This window comes from Leptosomus discolor, chromosome Z (assembly GCF_034619465.1).
Source record: "Leptosomus discolor isolate bLepDis1 chromosome Z, bLepDis1.hap2, whole genome shotgun sequence".
Lineage (NCBI taxonomy): Eukaryota > Metazoa > Chordata > Aves > Leptosomiformes > Leptosomidae > Leptosomus > Leptosomus discolor.
Genome location: NC_141419.1, coordinates 42558539 through 42576602, shown reverse-complemented (window position 1 = coordinate 42576602; position 18064 = coordinate 42558539).

The following is an 18064-nucleotide window of genomic DNA, read 5'->3' as shown; positions in this document are numbered from 1 at the left end:
ATGCGACTATTGCAGGTCAGTAGGGGATTGATAGAAAAAAATGCTTTTGAAATAAAATTAATTGACTTGAGAAGTAATTGTAACAGCTTACACTCAAGGCTGTATAAGTAGCTGTATAAGTCATAAGATATCACAGGGGAAGAATGTTCTTTGTAACAGAAAAACATTTGCTAAGTCAGAAAATCTAATGCTGGAAAAGTATGTGCCCTAGACTCTGGGGTGCAATGCACATTCTCTGGAGTAAGCATGCAGAAATGCCTCATAGTTCTATCAAATCAAGCTGTTAATTATGCAGCCAAAACTATAATGAATCCATGGTGTTTCTGATTATTTAATGAGATCATCCTTTATCAAGAAGTATTAAAAATGAAAAATCCTACAGAAATTAGAGCTGACTAAAAAGGTACTGAGGTAATTTCAGTGTTTTCTTAAAGTACACACACAAGAACATGCTTAAAAGAATAAGGAAAAGAAATGAACTTCCCTTTACATTTGGTCTTTTCAGAACCAATCCCGGGGGGCTTTTTGATGGGGGTGGGAAGGAAGGGTTTAAAGGGTTTGTGTACAAAAAGTGCTAAAGCTGCTAATATGAGAAATGGAAACAAAAAAATAAATGTGCTTATAGACTTTGCTAAAAAGCCATGCTCATCCTCATTCTTGAATGGCTGTCTGAAAAGTAATTGTTGATAAGGACGGGCAGTGTTCTTTGGATATGTTATCCAAACATCTTAATCTTTGATCTTTCCATTGTTAAGAAAGGAATCAAACACCATAACTGCATTGCAGGGAGATAGATGCCTTTCCTTCAGACACTGACACAAAATCTCATTTAATTGCATACAAATTTCTAACTTCCATCTATGATGAAATTCTGATGTTGCTAACATTTTATATAAATAACACTGAATGAATCATGCCTAAATTCCTTATTAAATAACGTGGTAAATCCACAGTATATGAGCAAATGTGGTACAGACATGCCTGTAAATAAACCATGTAGTCAGTGCTAAGATTTTTTAGACGTTACCATTTTCTTTGTATTACGTCACATACTGAAAAACCGACCAGAGTTCAGAAACACCACCCTCCCTAATGTTGAGAAAATATCCAACCTACTTCAGAAAATATTTAAGATTTCACAGAGGGTTGGTTGGTTGTCTAAAAAAAAAAAAAAAAAAAAAAATTTAAAGCTTGCAGTTTTTTCCAGAACACTAAAAGGTACACAACCAGGCTGCTGATGGGAAAAGAAAATGTTATAGCATCTCTCACACGGAGACAGTACTGTAGTAGGTTCTTCTTTTTTTTTTTTTTCTTCTTCTTTTTTTTTTCCCCCCTAGTTACATCCGGGACTTGAGAAATCATTTGACTGATGGCAAAGTACAGTGTTATTTCACACAGACAAAATTACTGTATTGAAGAGTATATTTCAGCTGCTATCTAATATATGGAAAACCACTAATCAATTAACAATCTTTTAATCAGCTAACATGTCCTTTACCAATTCCCTTGAAGTATACTTCTCCCAGTCAGCTAATTGGTATTTAGGAAGCATCAGGACTCAGGCCTTCAGATTAGGTGAGGCAGTGAACATCAGTGAAAGACTCCTAAATCTGCAGAAGAGAAACAGCTACTCAAAATCATTCTGAAGCCAAGAAAATTAAAGAGGAATTGTCAATGGGTTACATCAAATTTCACAAGTATGCATTTGTCATCAAGAATTTAGTTATAACAACATAAGAATGATTAAAATAATGTATTATTCAACAAACCAACAGATACCAGATAGGACTTGGTAACCTTTGTATGTTATACTTTCTAATACAACATAGTCTTTGGGTTTTCTAGCTTATTCTGATATATGCAAGAACTTATTTTTTCAAACACAATGCAATTTTTTTTGAGTCTATGAACCAATGATTTTTTGTTTTGAAAAGCAGAAGTGCCTTGCAAGAAATATATAATGCCAATGTTAACTTAAATGGAAGCAGCCATCATAATATCTTCTGAATTAAAAAAGTAAATGTTGCAAAAACATCTGTCACTACATAATGCAAATTCAGTGATGGATGCCTTTTTATAAATTATTTAAGTAATTGACAGACTTTCAGCACACTTCTCCAATAACAGAGGTGTGTGGACTGAGCTCTGAGGAGCCCAAGAGTATCTATCCCACCCTTAAGTGTATGGCCTTGAAAAAAGCCATTAACCTTTATACTCCATTTGTACAATAGAGAGAAAATATTGAAGTTTTTATTAGCTTGCTTTATTAATATTTGTGGAAGCCTTTGTATAAATGGACAGCATCATAATAGAAATGAGAATCTATCTTTTATTTAGCAAATACTGTTATGGTAAGTAACATTAATTGTCAGTATTTGTTTTAATTATTTATTTCAGTAGATGGTCCTTTTTCTTTCAGTCAGAAATAATAGAATTTTCCTGTTCTTTTGTATACAAAGATAGAGTGACAGGTGAACAATGAGAAAAACACACCTTGGACTATTTAGTGTAGTATAGATTTGATTGCATGTCTTCTTTTATCAGCAAATTAGAGCCCAGAACATTTTCATCTAACTAGATGGGTAATAGTTCAAGTAAACACAATAGTTGTCGTATAGATAAACACAAAACATGGATTATAACAACATATCTACATTATTACAAAATAACTCATGCTAATTGATTAGCTCAAAGGGAACATCACATGCATACATTTTAAGGGTAATTCCTGATTCCTTCTTAGCAGCTTTGGCTGCTTCATTAATCCTATTTGCTGCTATTTTTTAGTTACCACAGAGCTACTTTTCTAACCATGAGCAACTGCTAGGCTTACCCTATATTATTTTTTAGATGACAGGATAAAAAATATACTGGGTTTTAGTACTTTTAAATCTATTGCACATAAAAATACTGCTTATGTAGATGAGATAATGTCATGTATTTATTAATATGCATGTTCTATATGAAGTAGCAATTCTAAAAATAAACATTCTGGTTTGGGCTTTGGGTTGGATTTTGTTTGGGTTTTTTGGCTTGGTTTTTTTGGCTTGCTTTTTTGTGCCTCCCCCCAGGTAAACAAAGAGGGGATTGTTACTTTTATCTTAATCACCTACTGGTTGTAAACTAATTATTTGTCTATAGTTTTTTGTTTTAAAAATTATAGACAGTCTTAGTAAGAAAACATACAGAATTTTTCAGTAGTTGCAGCCCCAGGATATAGCCTCTCTTTTTTAACCGAAAATACAAGTAAACACTCCTTACATGGTATAATTTTTTCCTTCCATTACATTCAGTGGCCCTAGAAATAGAGCTTTGCATGATCTCAAAGAGTAACCACTCAGTCAAGGTCCCCTCATCCTGTAAATTCAAAAATTTTACCTGCAAAATAATTCAATATTAACAGATAGGGTCAAGAGGTGCTTCAGCAGTTACTGTGTTTTTACTGCAAAATATACAGGGCCTTACTCCTGCACAGCAAAATCTCTCCATGAAATTAATATTTAAATGGATTGTTTAGTGTTGTGATCTGTAAATCAGCAACTCGTATTTGAATTACTAGTGTTGTTTTGTTATGATTTTGTCTCTGATGTTCAAGTTTATATTATGTGCATTCAAAATCATTTTTCATTAGTTCATGTCACAAACATAAAAGTGCTGTTTCAGGTGTCTTACAGATAAATCCTACTAGAAAGTAGCAGTTAAATACAGAATAGGATTATTAAAATGTGTCACATATTCCTTTACATTACACTTTGATAAAGTTCATTTATTTTTACAGAACATACAGTGATGGATTTATGATTTATTCCCAGAACACATAATGGGAATAAAAGGGCAAAATTCATAGAACAGGAGAGGAATATAAAACATGGATTTTCTTTGTTGATAAAACTGTATTTCCAGAAGTCCTGAAAATTTGTTTTTGTGATATACTTGTACAGCTCTTTTTCAAATTGTATGAAGTGTTTATCTGGGATCATGTTATCAAGCACATCTTCTTACAATTATTTCTTTTGTAAAAACAAGCTAACAGTAATTTTAGTTTCAAGCTGGTATCTAGCTGTCTGTTTTCCTCAATAAAGTATTTCAATCTGTAAATTAAGCACAGCATGAAATATCTAGTACGTACCTTTTCTCAGCAAAATAATAGCAATAATTAACAGTCCCCTGAAATAGTAAGACCTTTGAGTGTCTGGAGTTGCCTTGACAGTCTTATTTTATAATCACAAGTAAATCTATTTAGTTAGAATTTAATTAGGAGAGCATTAGTAAATGCTTGTTATTCAGTACTCTAGAATGGTTATGTACTACATTTGAGAAATGAAATTTTTTTTTAATGAGTCAAATACTGCATATTATGGTATTAATGCTGCCCTTGTGTGTTACCTGCTTGCCCACTGTGGCACTTAGCAGTGATTAACAGTCATTTGTCCATTACCAGATTCACCTTAGGGTTTTGTAGTGTATTGTAGTGCCCTTAAAAACTAAATATGTATGCAGTAAGCATGTCTTATTCCTTCACATTAGCCTTTTTTACCTCATTGAGGAATTTCCGTGTTTTTTGCACCAGTACCATGCCCATAATCATATTACTAGTGGAGATAGTTACACACAAGGTTGCTGCAATAGAGGTTGCTTTTCCATTATGTGTCTGTTGTACCATCAGTTAGTTCACAATAGGTCAGTTTTGTGAGTATGCTCCTGCACTGACAGCCAGCACAGCTGTCGTATTTTCATCTTGCTGAACCGTGTCCTGGGAAACTGCGTGCATTTCAGTGCATGGGCTGAAACCTATCACCTGTCTTTGGTGCACAGGTCTCCCAAGCACAGCATGATCCATTCTAGCTGACCAAACATCACCAGTCACATAATGCTTATCTGCAGTTCTAATCCTGGCTGGAAGCTGGGAGAAAGTATGCATGCTGTTGTTACTACAGAACGGAAAGCTGCAAGGCCACCTACAGGAACCACATATGTATATACCTAGTCTGGAGACTTTTTCTTATTACACACTCATTAAAAAAAATACGAAAGTCAAGGCTGGAAACTTCTTCTTGGGCCCCAGAAAGGAGGCACACGACCTGACAGACTGTCAGCCAGAAGGCTGCAGTGCAGGCTGTGGCTGACAGTGACTTGGTCTGTCCAGAGAGCTGAGGGGGAAGGCGCAAAGAAGTAGCAGAAGCTGATGTTTTCTCCTGTTAGTGAAGAGAAAAACAGTGATATGACCTCTGGTACACTGTTTGAAGGCATTTCTAGAGCAAAATAAAAAAAAAAACAACATACCTCAGCTAAGCACATCTCTGTCTCTGTAGTTGGCAAATAGTAGAGGCAGAGCAATGATGTAATACTGCCTCTTCTGAGCATGCGACACAGTAGGTGCAGTACATTTGGTGGGAAGTTACAGATCTCTTACCACCCTTGAAATTCCAGCCTGGGATGGTATTGTTTAAGAAATCTGTGCGTGATGGTCTCTATTCATTGGGTTAGGTCAACAGCCTTACAGCATTCTAGATACTTACCTTCTTTTGAGAACTGAGACACCTCACTCAAAACTGTTGGTTCTTGCTCCAGCAGACAAATGTCAGAGAGTACCTGGCTCTACTCTGGAGACAGAAACATGATGCAAGAAAATAATAACTCAAAACGCCTTAAGAACATATTCCTAGAAGTCAATCACTCTCCCTCAGACAAGATAAGAAAGATTTTCAAAAACACTTGTGTGGGTTCAGGGAGCAGGTACCTGTTTGGCATACTGAACAAAATTCCTAAACATTTAGTTCACAGAATTACAGATGGTGGAGCTAGGTAAGGACCTCTAGAGGTCATCTGGTCCAACATCCCTGGCCTAGGGCGACCTAGAGTTGGTTGCCCTGGGCCATGTCGAGATGGGGTTTTGAATGTCTCCAAGGGTGCAGAGTCCACAACCTCTTTGTGCAACCTCTATCATTGCTCAGTCACCCTCACAGTAAAAAAGTGTTTTCCAATGTTCAGGAAGAATGTCCCACATATCAGTTTGTGCCCACTGCCTCTTATCTTGTCACTGGGCAGCACTGGAAAGAGCCTTCTTTACAGCTTCCCTTCAGGCATTTTTATACATGGATGAGATCTCCCCCTCAGTCTTCTCCAGGCTGAACAGTCCCAACCCTCTCAGTCTTTCCTGATGGGAGAGATTTCCAGTCCCTTAATCATCTTTGTGGCACTTGTCCTGAACTCTCTAGTGCTGAGGAGAGGGTAAGGATAACCTCTCTGAGCCTTGCTGGCAATGCTTTGCCTAATGCTGCCAGAATACCACTGGCCTTCCCTGCAGCAAGGGCACATTGCTGGCTCATGTTCAACTTAGGTTTTTTCTGCAAAGCCGCTTTCCAGCTGTATGGCCCCCAGCATATACTGGTGCATGGTTTTATTCCTCCCAATGAACGGAGTTTGTGTCCATCAGTTGATCATGTAAATTGATTAGATATTTTGAAAATCACACCATTAACATTACAAACATCATTAATCAGCCAAATTTCTTCAGAAGTCTTAAAATATACCTGCTGGTACTTCTCCTTATTGCTGTTTGAGGCAGTATCTAGTACAGATTTATTATTTTTCTTTACACAAAATGGCAAAATTTAGTTTATTGTAGAGTAATCAGACCCTATATAAATATCTAAATACAGTATATAAAAAGATAGTATTTCCACAAAAGCAATCAAAAGAGATTCAGTAATTGCTAGATTTAAGAGATATTTTTGCTATTGTTTTCCTACTAGATATGCCATACCTCTGTAGGAGTGTGAACGGTAAAGTGAAGAGTACTGTTCTGTTTTTTATGTTGACTGATCAGATCTCTAACTTTTTAGTTTCATTAAAGTGAGAGGGAGCTTCTCAGTATTAGAAGCGATGTGGCTGCATAAGATGTGTAGAACAGTGTTATTCAAACGGCTACTAACTTTTTTCTTTATGTAGATTCCAGGTGTGAGTCTCTCCCGCACCAGCAGCTATAAAAATAGAGCTTGTGGAATGACAAACCAAACCATATCACATGATATTGCTTTTTTTCAGTCTAATTTGTAAAAACTGTTGTCTTGCTATAAATTCTTGATTGAGTTAATTTGTGAATACATTGCATATATCGAATGTTATGGCATTGTTTCAAGGTAATGTGAAATTATATAGGCTACAATAAAAGCAAAAGTGGCTTAAAAGCTGAGAGAAAGCCCAGTTGAAAATAATCAGAGCTATATGTAATAAGACTTTCAAATATCTACATATCTTTAATACATACTCAGTAATATAAGGTCAAAGAAAAAAAAACCTTTGAAGTAAATATTCAACTCTAACAAGTTTCAAGATTCTATTTGTTTTGTTAAATAATATTTATTCTAGTCAGTCAAATAATTTCTCTAAAACACTGCCACAACAGAAGCACAATCTGGTACAATGGAAATAGCTTGCAGTGCAGTTGATATACATACAGAGCTAAGCAGATTAGTATACCTGGTGGCTTAACAGTTTTAGCAGCATATTTCCCTAGACTGTGTATTCCTTATTTAATACATCATTCTTTCCCAATTTTTATTGTTTGTTTTTTTTTTTTTTACTGCCTGTAGTATTTTCTGATAGAAAATGACTACATTATTATCTACATTATTTTTATCTTAGTGGTGCCAAGAGATTCCAACTTAGACAACAAACAGACAACAAACCTCTTGCAGCAATGGAAAAATACACACATACAGTATGAGATAGGTACTGTCTAGAACAGTCTAACTACTAAAAGACGGAGACAGGCAGAGTAAATGATTTGACCAAAACACAGGAAAAAACTGGCAGGGCTGGAAGCTGATCCCTTTACTCCATTTCTTCTCTTTAACCACGAGGTCAATTTGCCTCCACACAGAATGGTTTTTATTTATTTTGTTTTATAAAGTGTCACCTTCTCTAATTCAATAGACAGGAGATGCAATCCAACTGAATTTCCTCTAAAGCAATATTTTCAAATACAAAGTGAAAATAGAAAAAACTAACCTTTATTTTTAATCTGGTTCTAGTAGAAATACAGCAAAATGTTTTTGAATTATAAAACTAAAATATTGTCCTTAACCACAGTTCTTTAAATAGTTGAAAAAATATTAAAATAATATTTTTGTGTGCTGTCTATATGGTTTTATCTCTGTTTCTCACTTTCTTAGAATGATAGGAGTGAATTGTCAGTGAATTGGATTCTTTGATGGCAATGTAGACCCAAGAAGCACTGAAAAGGATTTGTGAATAATGAGAAATAAATGAGTGATAATGAGAAAACTTCATATAGAATAATTATAAGCTGGCGCCCACTCTTATTACGCTATGCCATTCAGTATTTGGGGGTACGAGGGTTAACTCATGTATGTACCTTGTTTCCCTTGTAATTCAGGAATTTTTCCCCTGAAATGCACTGGAATAATAATTCTGGGATATAAAGTTTTTATGTTGGCCTTCTATGTGAATGACAGATTGAAACTATCGAGAAGGTATCAGTGGTAAAAATGTTGTTGGTAGCACAAAAATATCAGTTGTACCTGATTTTTTAATGCAGACCATAGACATTGTTTTGCTCTGTGGATATATTTTTAGATATGTATTTCTAAAAGTAATTGTTTAAAAGGAAAATGCTAAAACAATCATTCCTGAAGTGCATGTGAATTTGTATGTTACATAAACGGGGATCTGTTAACCAAACCATTCTGGATAATTTATTTTATGAGTCAGAAGTTTACATTTTCAAATATGACACTGCTGGGTTAGCTCTCCTATGTCCTATAAAAATATTTTTCTTTTCCTAATAGTGTTCACAAGAAGTTTTTGCCCTGGGGAGCTGACCTTGACTATGGGCATGTTCTGAGACCTGCTGGTGATGCTCTTCAGAAGTGCTCCCTGATGAAAAGCACTGATGAAGGCTAACTAAAATCTTAAACAGTGTCACCCTAAGCAAAGCAAGACAGGGCAGTGGGGTCAAGATGCCAGTGCTCAAGCAGTCAGCACCTGGCTTTTTTATTTGTAAAGTTATCCTGGCCATCTGCATATTCAGGGCAAGAGAAGGAAGGCTAAAACAGATTCAGATGGATACTTTCCTTGCAGTGAATGTATCAACAAGAACAGCAAAAATACAGGAGGTCTTTATGTTAGTGCAAGATTGACAGAAGTAATATGTATTTCATAAACTGACAAGTATTTCTTTTTAAGATAACACTTTGCTATAGTCTTATGTATTTTCTTGTGGTTTTAGTGGCCACTCCTTTAAATTATTTAAATTTGTTATTTTTATCTCCATAAATCTTAGACCGATTTCAGAATTCTTTGCTCATGTGGAATTGTTAAGCCCTAATATAAATCCAGAGAATTACATCAGGCATCTCTACGCATTCAACCCTTGAGTTCACACAAATATCTTTTTAACTTTAGAAAAGACTTCCATATGTCCATCAGATTAATAATTTTTCACCAAAGAAAATTGCAAGATCGTCACTACAAAATAAAATACATTCCTCTATGTTACATTGCAATAAGTATGGAAGCTTAATAAATATCATCATGTTTCTCTTTTGTAGGAAAAAGAAGCAGAGTTTCCATTAATCCAAATTTCAATCAATATTAGATGACATCCTTTTAATATTCTGGTAAAAAAATTAAATTTCAACGTATGGATCATATGCAGATGACCATAATGAGTTGTCTACAGTCTGTGATACTGTAATTTATTACTGTCTCTTTACAGCTTCCTGTCTATACATTGTGCTTCAAATGGACTGTAAAGTTTCAGTTTCTTATAAACTAAGAATGTCTTAAAGGAAATACACAGCCTAAAATGAGAAAAATTGGAAAAAAAGTTAAAAATACTTTTTAGGTACTTAGTTTTTTTTTTGACAGAGTTAATAAATTTTTCCTCCCATTTCTCTGTCAGCTTATTATGTTCTCTAAAATGTTTTTCAGCTCTGAACCAACAAAAATTTTAAAAGTTAAACTAATGTCATTCAGAGGGTTATCATATGCACAAAGCTAGCAATGATAAAAGTTCAATAACCTCTGCATTTTTTTCATGTGAAATATGTAAACATTTTATAATCTTAAGTGAAATCTCTTCACAGCAAGCAAGACCAAGTATGAATGGGTTAAAAAAAGTGCCTTCAGCTTCAGAAAAAGGGAAAGCACATTTTCATGAGGCATAAATCTTCCTTTAGAGTGCCTGCAAATATTATCCGCGTATATTCAAACTTGTAAATTTCATAAAATAGACATCAACGGTTTAAAAAGTGAAGTTCTTTGCTAAATGAACTGCTTAAGAAATGATAATGACACAGAGAAAAGGAAATGTATCAGAAGAACAAAATTTATATCCTAATGCCTGGATTTGTTATACTTTAATTGTCCGACCAATATATAATTATATAATACTTCACTCACATCTATAAATGAAGAAGTGACTGCAGTCATAAAGTAGTCTTTAGAGTACAAACACAAAAAACTCTTATACTTTTACAAAAAAGTAAGTCACACCATTGGTTTAATTAAAAATTACAATCTATCAGCTTCTAGGAATTACATCTATAAAGGGGTTTAGACTGAGATTTTTGTAACATAAGAATCTTCTTTACACATGAAAATGAAGTTGTCAGGAGTTTACGTATCCACCAGCTAAAAGAATTCCTTTAGTGACACTTGCCACAGCTACAGCACTGAGTGGAAGGATGAAAGCTGGAAGAACCTCTTTTTGGTGATTTGAGGCCTTTTTCAGTGCCTGTATTTAGTTGAATAAAATGGAATCCTGTGGTAGCAGGTGACTGATAGGATGAGTAGGAAAGAGGAAGAGGTGGTCATGTGGCTGCTGCCATTCTTCACTGGGCCTCTTGGAGCTGGATATCACCCTTTCCCATATTACAGCTCTGGCTTTAAAAAGTGAAACAGTTTTTAGTGGACATCTAGGCACACACACAGAGGACAATCCGTGCTCCACCAGGAATTATGAAAGCAATTGTCTTAGTTCCTCTATCAACACTGATTGATCTGAGGAAATTTAAGGAAAAGTTAGTGTAAGAGACTGTAAGAATGAGCAGTACTAACATCAGAGACAGAGAGTGGAGTAAAAATTTAACAGCCTCCTTTGGTCTATCTAAAGGAGTTTAAAAGTTCTAAAAATTCACAACTTCAAGAAAAACTTGCAAATGTCACAAAACATAAAAGTCTCTCTCCTTAGGATTTAATTGTCAAAGTTGCTTCAAGACGTCAGCAATATAGTCATATAGATTTTATATATATTTATATTTGTTATGTAACAACTTTGAGTCCTATGGCGTCCTGTTTTCTTGACCATGCTGTGCTTTTCTTTTGCCTCACTTTCACTACATCAAAGGCAAAATATTTTGTTTCTTCACTTAAGAGGAGGAATGATGATTTTGTAACTTTCTATCAAAAAACCCCAAACATCCTTGCCTCACCCCCCCCCCCAAAAAAGGAGCTTTATTTTGAAAAATGCATTCTTTCCCTGCAGCGCTCAGTGTGAGTTCTAATGGAATTTCAAGTTTCTTAATACCATTAGGATTCACTGTTTCTTATATAGAATGAAACTGTGAAAAATAACTTGAGAGGTTAGGTTAGAAAAAGCCCATATGTAAAAACAGAAAGCGATTTTTTTGTGAATTACTATGCACAAATGCCATAGTAGCGCATAAACATATATACATATAAAGAAAAATATTACAGTGACATGGCTATAATATTCATCTTACTGTAGCAAGAGCTAGAAAACATAAATAGTAAAACTATGGCAGCATAGTTTGTAGAAATTCTGTTGTGAGCAGTCCAGCATGTGCTGCTAGTATTCTCAAACCAAAACCATGGTTTTCTCAGTTCTGTTTCCCAGTTTTAAAATATACAAGAGCAAAAGCCAAAGTAGCATGTCATGGTACAAGGCAAGAGGGAGATGATCAAGGTAGCGGTTCAGCTGCCTGCTTCACTTGCTTGCAGTCAGAACCTTTTTCCTGTTATCAGAAGTGTTGTTCACTGCCCCAGAGCAGACCTTGGAAGTAAGAACAGAGGTCACAGGGCTGCCTGCAGGGAGGAAAAATAATCTAAAAATAAAGCTAGGTTTTCAAACACTCCTGCTTCCTGGTGGAGGTTTGTCTTTTATTCTTACATGCAGCATAGCCGTCTCTAAAAATTTCCTCGTCTGTGAATTTTCTCTTGTTCTGCTTGCAAAATCTGTGGCACTTTGAAAGCTCATCCTTCATTACGTTGAACAATAATGTTTAAAAAATAAAGCAGGACTTGCAAACTTCATTGCTGATGTGAATTTTGGAGAGAAGGGCTGAGATTTTGGCCTAGCCAAGTAAGAATGGATTAATCATGTGAGCTACAGAGACTAAGGCTAATGGGCTTCAGAATAAAACTTGTGACAGAGCACAGGCAGAAAATTCAAGCACCTGAGAAGATGTGTTTGGAATTCAGTAATGCATCCCTCTTTCTGGACTTTCTACAGTTAGTAGGGAAAAAACAGTAATAAAGAATGCCAGGATGTGGATACTATATGTTCATGCTGAGTCAAAGTTCATAGTAAAAACACACAGTGGTACTTGCAAATATGTAAGTATTTTAGTCAAAAATGATCTTATTTCCAGTTGAGTGGTATATAGTTTACAAATTCTCAGTCAGTAAGAAAAACAAATAAAAAATACCCTGCTGTGCTGTCATTGGTCAGAAGGAAAAAAGATTATGATAGTTTATACCTTAAGGAGATATACTAATATTGAAAACCTCTTTCTCTGCTAGCCTCAATAGTAAACAAATTGCAGTTGCCAGCAGCAATGTCCCTATTCCTTGGCTTGGTACTCCAGACACTTTACCAGGCTCATCTTGTGTTCGGTGCAAAAAAAAAGGAAAAAAAAAAGAAAGAAATCCAGAATTCATTTTAAACAAGGACTCAAAGTGTCCCTAGAAAATACATTTAGAAGTCCTTCTATTTATTTTGCAGCTAAGAATCTGAAAATGCATGAAACATGTTTGTCTATAGAGGATACATTTTGTTATTTCCATCTAACTTGGAAGAGGAGGTGAGTGAGAACTAGTAGCCAAAGGTCAACCAATTTTTCTTCTTGCCAGTGAGGATTTAGTGACTTAAATGTGAACTGGTAAGAATATATTTTTGTTTACTATTTGCTGCCTCTTTACAAAACCATCTTTATGGTGCATTCAGGGAGGAGGGAAATAGACAAAATGGAGAAGAAAATGTGAGTCTGAGGAGGTAAAGAAAACTTAATAGGAATAAGAATGAAATGCACCTTGGCACCGAGTCCCTCCCATCAGCAAATGCTTCCTGTTCCAGTCCCGGAAGTGAGATGTTTTCTGGGGCAAAATAAGAAGAGCCTATCAGTGACCAAGGTTAGTTCATTCAATTCTTTTGTAAATAAATTGAAATACATAAGACAAAATCAGCTCTCATAAACAGAAAATAATCCAAGGTAGATGGTGCAATCAGCATTACTGGAGCTCGTCGTTCCTTCGTCCCTACACTTCTTCTAATACTTGACAGTTTTCTGCATGCAACATAATATAGTAAAATATTGTATTATCTACTAGGTATCACATAGTAGATAGTATGATGATATAATATTATATAGTATATTGTAAATATAATATAGTGTAATGTGTTATTATGTTGTAGTAGATAGTATTACAATACTTTGCTTCAAGCACCAAATTATTATTTCTATTGCCACTATCAAAAGAAAAAGTAACATTTCATACTGCAGGAAAATATGCAGTCAAATGGGTTTCTGCAACCTTGTATGTAAATGACATCCAAACTTTAGCACCCTGTCTCCTGGGATTGACTAAACTATTTGCTTAAATCATAGACATTCTATTCAGTAGCTGCTACAAAATGCTGCAAAAAATGGAAATTTGTTTGAATCCTTTTCATTTCTATTGTGCAAAGAGCTGGCATGTGATTTCCCTTGAAAAATACAGACTATGGTCTTAGGCATTTGCAAAAACATTCAGGTTGTTAAAAGGATACTAGTCTAACATTCGATAAACCTTATATACCTTTATAACAGATGAAAAAATTATTAGGCCCAGCTAAGTTACATGGTTAGAAAAGAGGTCATGTTTCAGGTTAATCTAATCAATTTTGAAAACAACATTCACTGTTCATCTCTGTCTATATTCAAATTTGACTCAATAACTTGCAAATGCAATGCTAAATATAAAGGTTCTGTGAATTTATAATGCAAAACTTAGTCCTTACATGCATATAAAAAAAAAAGAACATTCTTGACAAGTTTATAGTTTCCCCTAATCTATTTTTCTACTAGGTTAATCCATATTTCATCATTCCTTCAGATTTACTGATTATAAGTTTGCTCCTGCTTTAAACCTCTGACTTCTAGTTGTAATAATACACCCATATCCATAATTGACAGCTCTTTAAACAAGTAACTTGTGCAATGTGGTGCAGTATAGCTTATTCAAATGCTGAACTGTTTCTTGTTATGAACTTCACATACAATATGAAAGTATTTCCCTGACTGAAATGTCATATCTGTACTTAAAACCTTAAAAACCCAAGTATTATCCTGTGATTTACTTGGTAGTTATCTAAAATTACAAATAAACATCTGGCAAGCCTTTATTGCTATCTACCACCCAGAAAATATGGAAAAGGCAAAGCTTTTGAAGAGCTCCCCAGTCTTAAGCACAGACCTAAATAGATATATAGTAAAAGCACACTACGTGTAATTTTTTCAAGAGCTATCTTAATTCTAGGACTCTCAGGTTTTTTCTTATTTCAAGTCTAATTCAAGGCAAATGCAGAGGTCTCACCTATTCACTTCCGCTTTTGTATCTGAATTATATAGCGTGTTCGTAGAAAATTCAAAATACATCTCTGGAACCTTAAAAAACACAGATAGTGAGGATTCCTGTCATTAATAGTATCTCCTTTCAGTGACATTTTAGTCATTCATTTAATTGTGATTTGCTAGTCCACTCAGTAAAGGATCTGATTCTGAGGTAGTAGTAAACGGAAAAGGAGGATCCAGAATAGAAGGGGATCCAATGGCGTTGGGCAAGGAGTAGCTCTGATCATCAGCACTGCCACTGGAGCCAGGACAGCAAGTCTGGTCAGAGAATAAGAAAATGTGATTGTTGCTTCCTTGCCTGATATATTATTGCTGCTGACAGTTCCTGTAATTCAGAGATGAGGGTCAAGATTAGGAAGGAAGGAAAGGTGCACCAGGATTGCGCTCCCCACCATCACCCGCCTTGTGACCTAGACCTCCAAAATCTAGCGACTTTATGCTGGATTTATTTTCAATAATCTCAGAAGTAAGGGCTTTCTTAAGTCTCTAATTAGAATTCCTAAATTACTCCTCCTCTAACTAGCTGGACTTTTCCAAGCCTATATTTTTTCTCCCAATTTAACTTGTTGTCCCAAAGCTCCTCTCCCAGGTATAATAGCAGAAAAAGAAAGTCTGCAAAAGGAGGAAAAAACCCTTGAAGACCCTGTTATGAAAAACTGTAAATCAGCTTCATTGAAAAATACACTGTGCATCTGAAAATATGTCTGTATAAAAAAATCCCACTTTTATTAGTTTCCTTAAAAGGCAAATCATTGTAGACAACTTTTAAACAACAGAATATTATAATCTTATCACAGTTACTAGTCCCACACCATTACTGCTCAGTAATGGATTATATCAATTTTCACTGATATTATTGTTGTGTGGGTTTTTTATTCTTGATGTGAAATAGGAAAACAGTCTTATGTTGCTTTCCCTCCAGGTAGTGTACAATCTCAGGGATCATATTAAGGACACATACATAGGATAAAAGCTCTACCTCTCTTTTTTTTTCCTTTTTTTTTTTTTTTCTTTTCCTCCCACATGTGAATATGCCCAGCTGAGGCCAGTGTAGACCAAGGAATCAAGTCTACTATCTATAGCATTTACCCAGATTGCCTGGCACTAAGCAGATAGTGTGTTGCATAGTCTCCTTCATGGGAACAGAAAATAAATAGCAAGTTAACACAGAGTGACGACTCCTTCAATTCTCAAATGGCCTTAGAGCTTGTTAGGTGAAATGGTCGACCTGAGAACATCAGCATCCCTTCTGCCTTGGCCATTTGAAAACTTGTTCCATAAACATGCGATTCTGTAGTTTAGAGTCTATTTAACAAAACTCTGCAGTGCCTGAGCCCTAGAAAGCCTTACGTCTCTACCAGAATTTAACACTGATGTGCAATTATCTAAAGCCTCCTCAACAGAAAAATGGATAAAATTTTAATGTACAGTTCACTGAATTTTCAGAGAAACTTCTGATCATTAAAGACAAATTGCAGCGCTGTCAGTGGGTGATTTCTCCGCTTCCTAATAGCTACAGTACTTTCTCTGTGGTTAAAAATCCAGTCTGAATGTGTTCCTCTGGCCCCTGGACAGTTAGTTCTGTTAACAGCTTCCATGTCCAATGATATTTCGGTTTCCTTCAATTTTATTACCTCCAAAAATCCTCCCAGCAGATATCCAAGCAACAGATTAATCACTTCTTGATTTAAATGTATCACAGGTTCTTCTCTGAAATCCTCAAAGGCAAAAGAGGCCCGGTGTAAGAACAGCTGAAGTAGCTTAGTTACTGGAATGTTAAAGAACTTGATACCATCTGTCATCTCTTTGTATAAGGAAACTTTGGCCATGATGTAAAATAGAGATAAACTACATCAGCCTTGTTCAACTTGATTTATCACAATGGACAGGATTTATTTGTGTAAGTGCATATACTTTTTCTTTATTTACTAGTCCTTGTTTAATCACCTGTAAACTATGGAAGTACATGATGACAGTATAAAAATATGAAAAATGTCTCAGAAATCAAAATGGTTAGGCATCAGGAGTTTACCACAGCGGCTTGTGGATGGAATTCTTCTGCAAACCCAGCAAGATCTGAGACACATGGGACTGTACAATACAAGATGGCCCAAGAGAGACCCTCACCCATCTGGAATGTCATCTAAAGACTAGGCTGATCGCACTCAAGCATCTCAAATAACTTCTGACACGTTAATATTTAGGTAACTGAATGCCACCTCTTACTTGCATACTAATATGGCTGTCAAATATTAAAGAAAACCTCTTTCAATTCACAGGAAAATTCTTCCTTGCCGAAGTTTTTGGAAGTCTTTAATGACTAATAAGAACTTTTACTCTCTAAGTATCTAAGCACCATTGCCATGTGACATTTATTTATTCTTTCCTTGCATTGTTTCAATTGTTTAACACCACTAAGGTTTGCTTCTGTCCCTTTCCACATAACACTATTTTTAAAATGGATTGATATCTCTGTTTCGCTCTTTGCAAGACGGATAAAAATAGCAGATAACTTCATAGTCAATAAAGGTTAATATAACTGCTTTGTTAAGAGTTTCATTTGCAGTTTGTTAGCCTAAATGTCTAGTATGGGAATATCAATGTCATCTCTTATGAGGATATTTGTAAATCAGTTTAATGCTCTAGTTGATTGAAAAAGCTGATTGAAACAGCATGCCCCCAGATTGCTCTTCTTGGGGTGGAAATATTTAAATATTTACTAAATAGATATTTAACCTATATGATTATAAAGCAGAGCACTTTCACCTCATCTACTACCTTTTAGAAGAAAAAAGAATATTTAGATATTTACTCATGGAATTTAAGACTACTAACAGGTACTAAAAATATGACAGACACTAGAAGCAGATATAGGAAGTAACGGGTTTTTTTATGAGCTCTTCCAGTGACAATGGCATTCTGTATGAAGTAGTTTTCAAGGTCTACTTTTGCTAGCTAAACAGAAAATAGGGTTACACAACCCACATCAAGGTGCAAGATTTGGCAGTGACATACTTGTATGCATCTGGCTGTCCAGATGTGTTTTTCCAGCAACAGCTAAGGGAACTCTTTAGCAAGGGTATCACAAATGAGTTTATCAAATGTTTTTTAGGTACCGATTTGAAAAGTAAATGATTTAAGAATTTTTGCTATATGTGTACACAAACATTTTGGGTGTGCCTGTG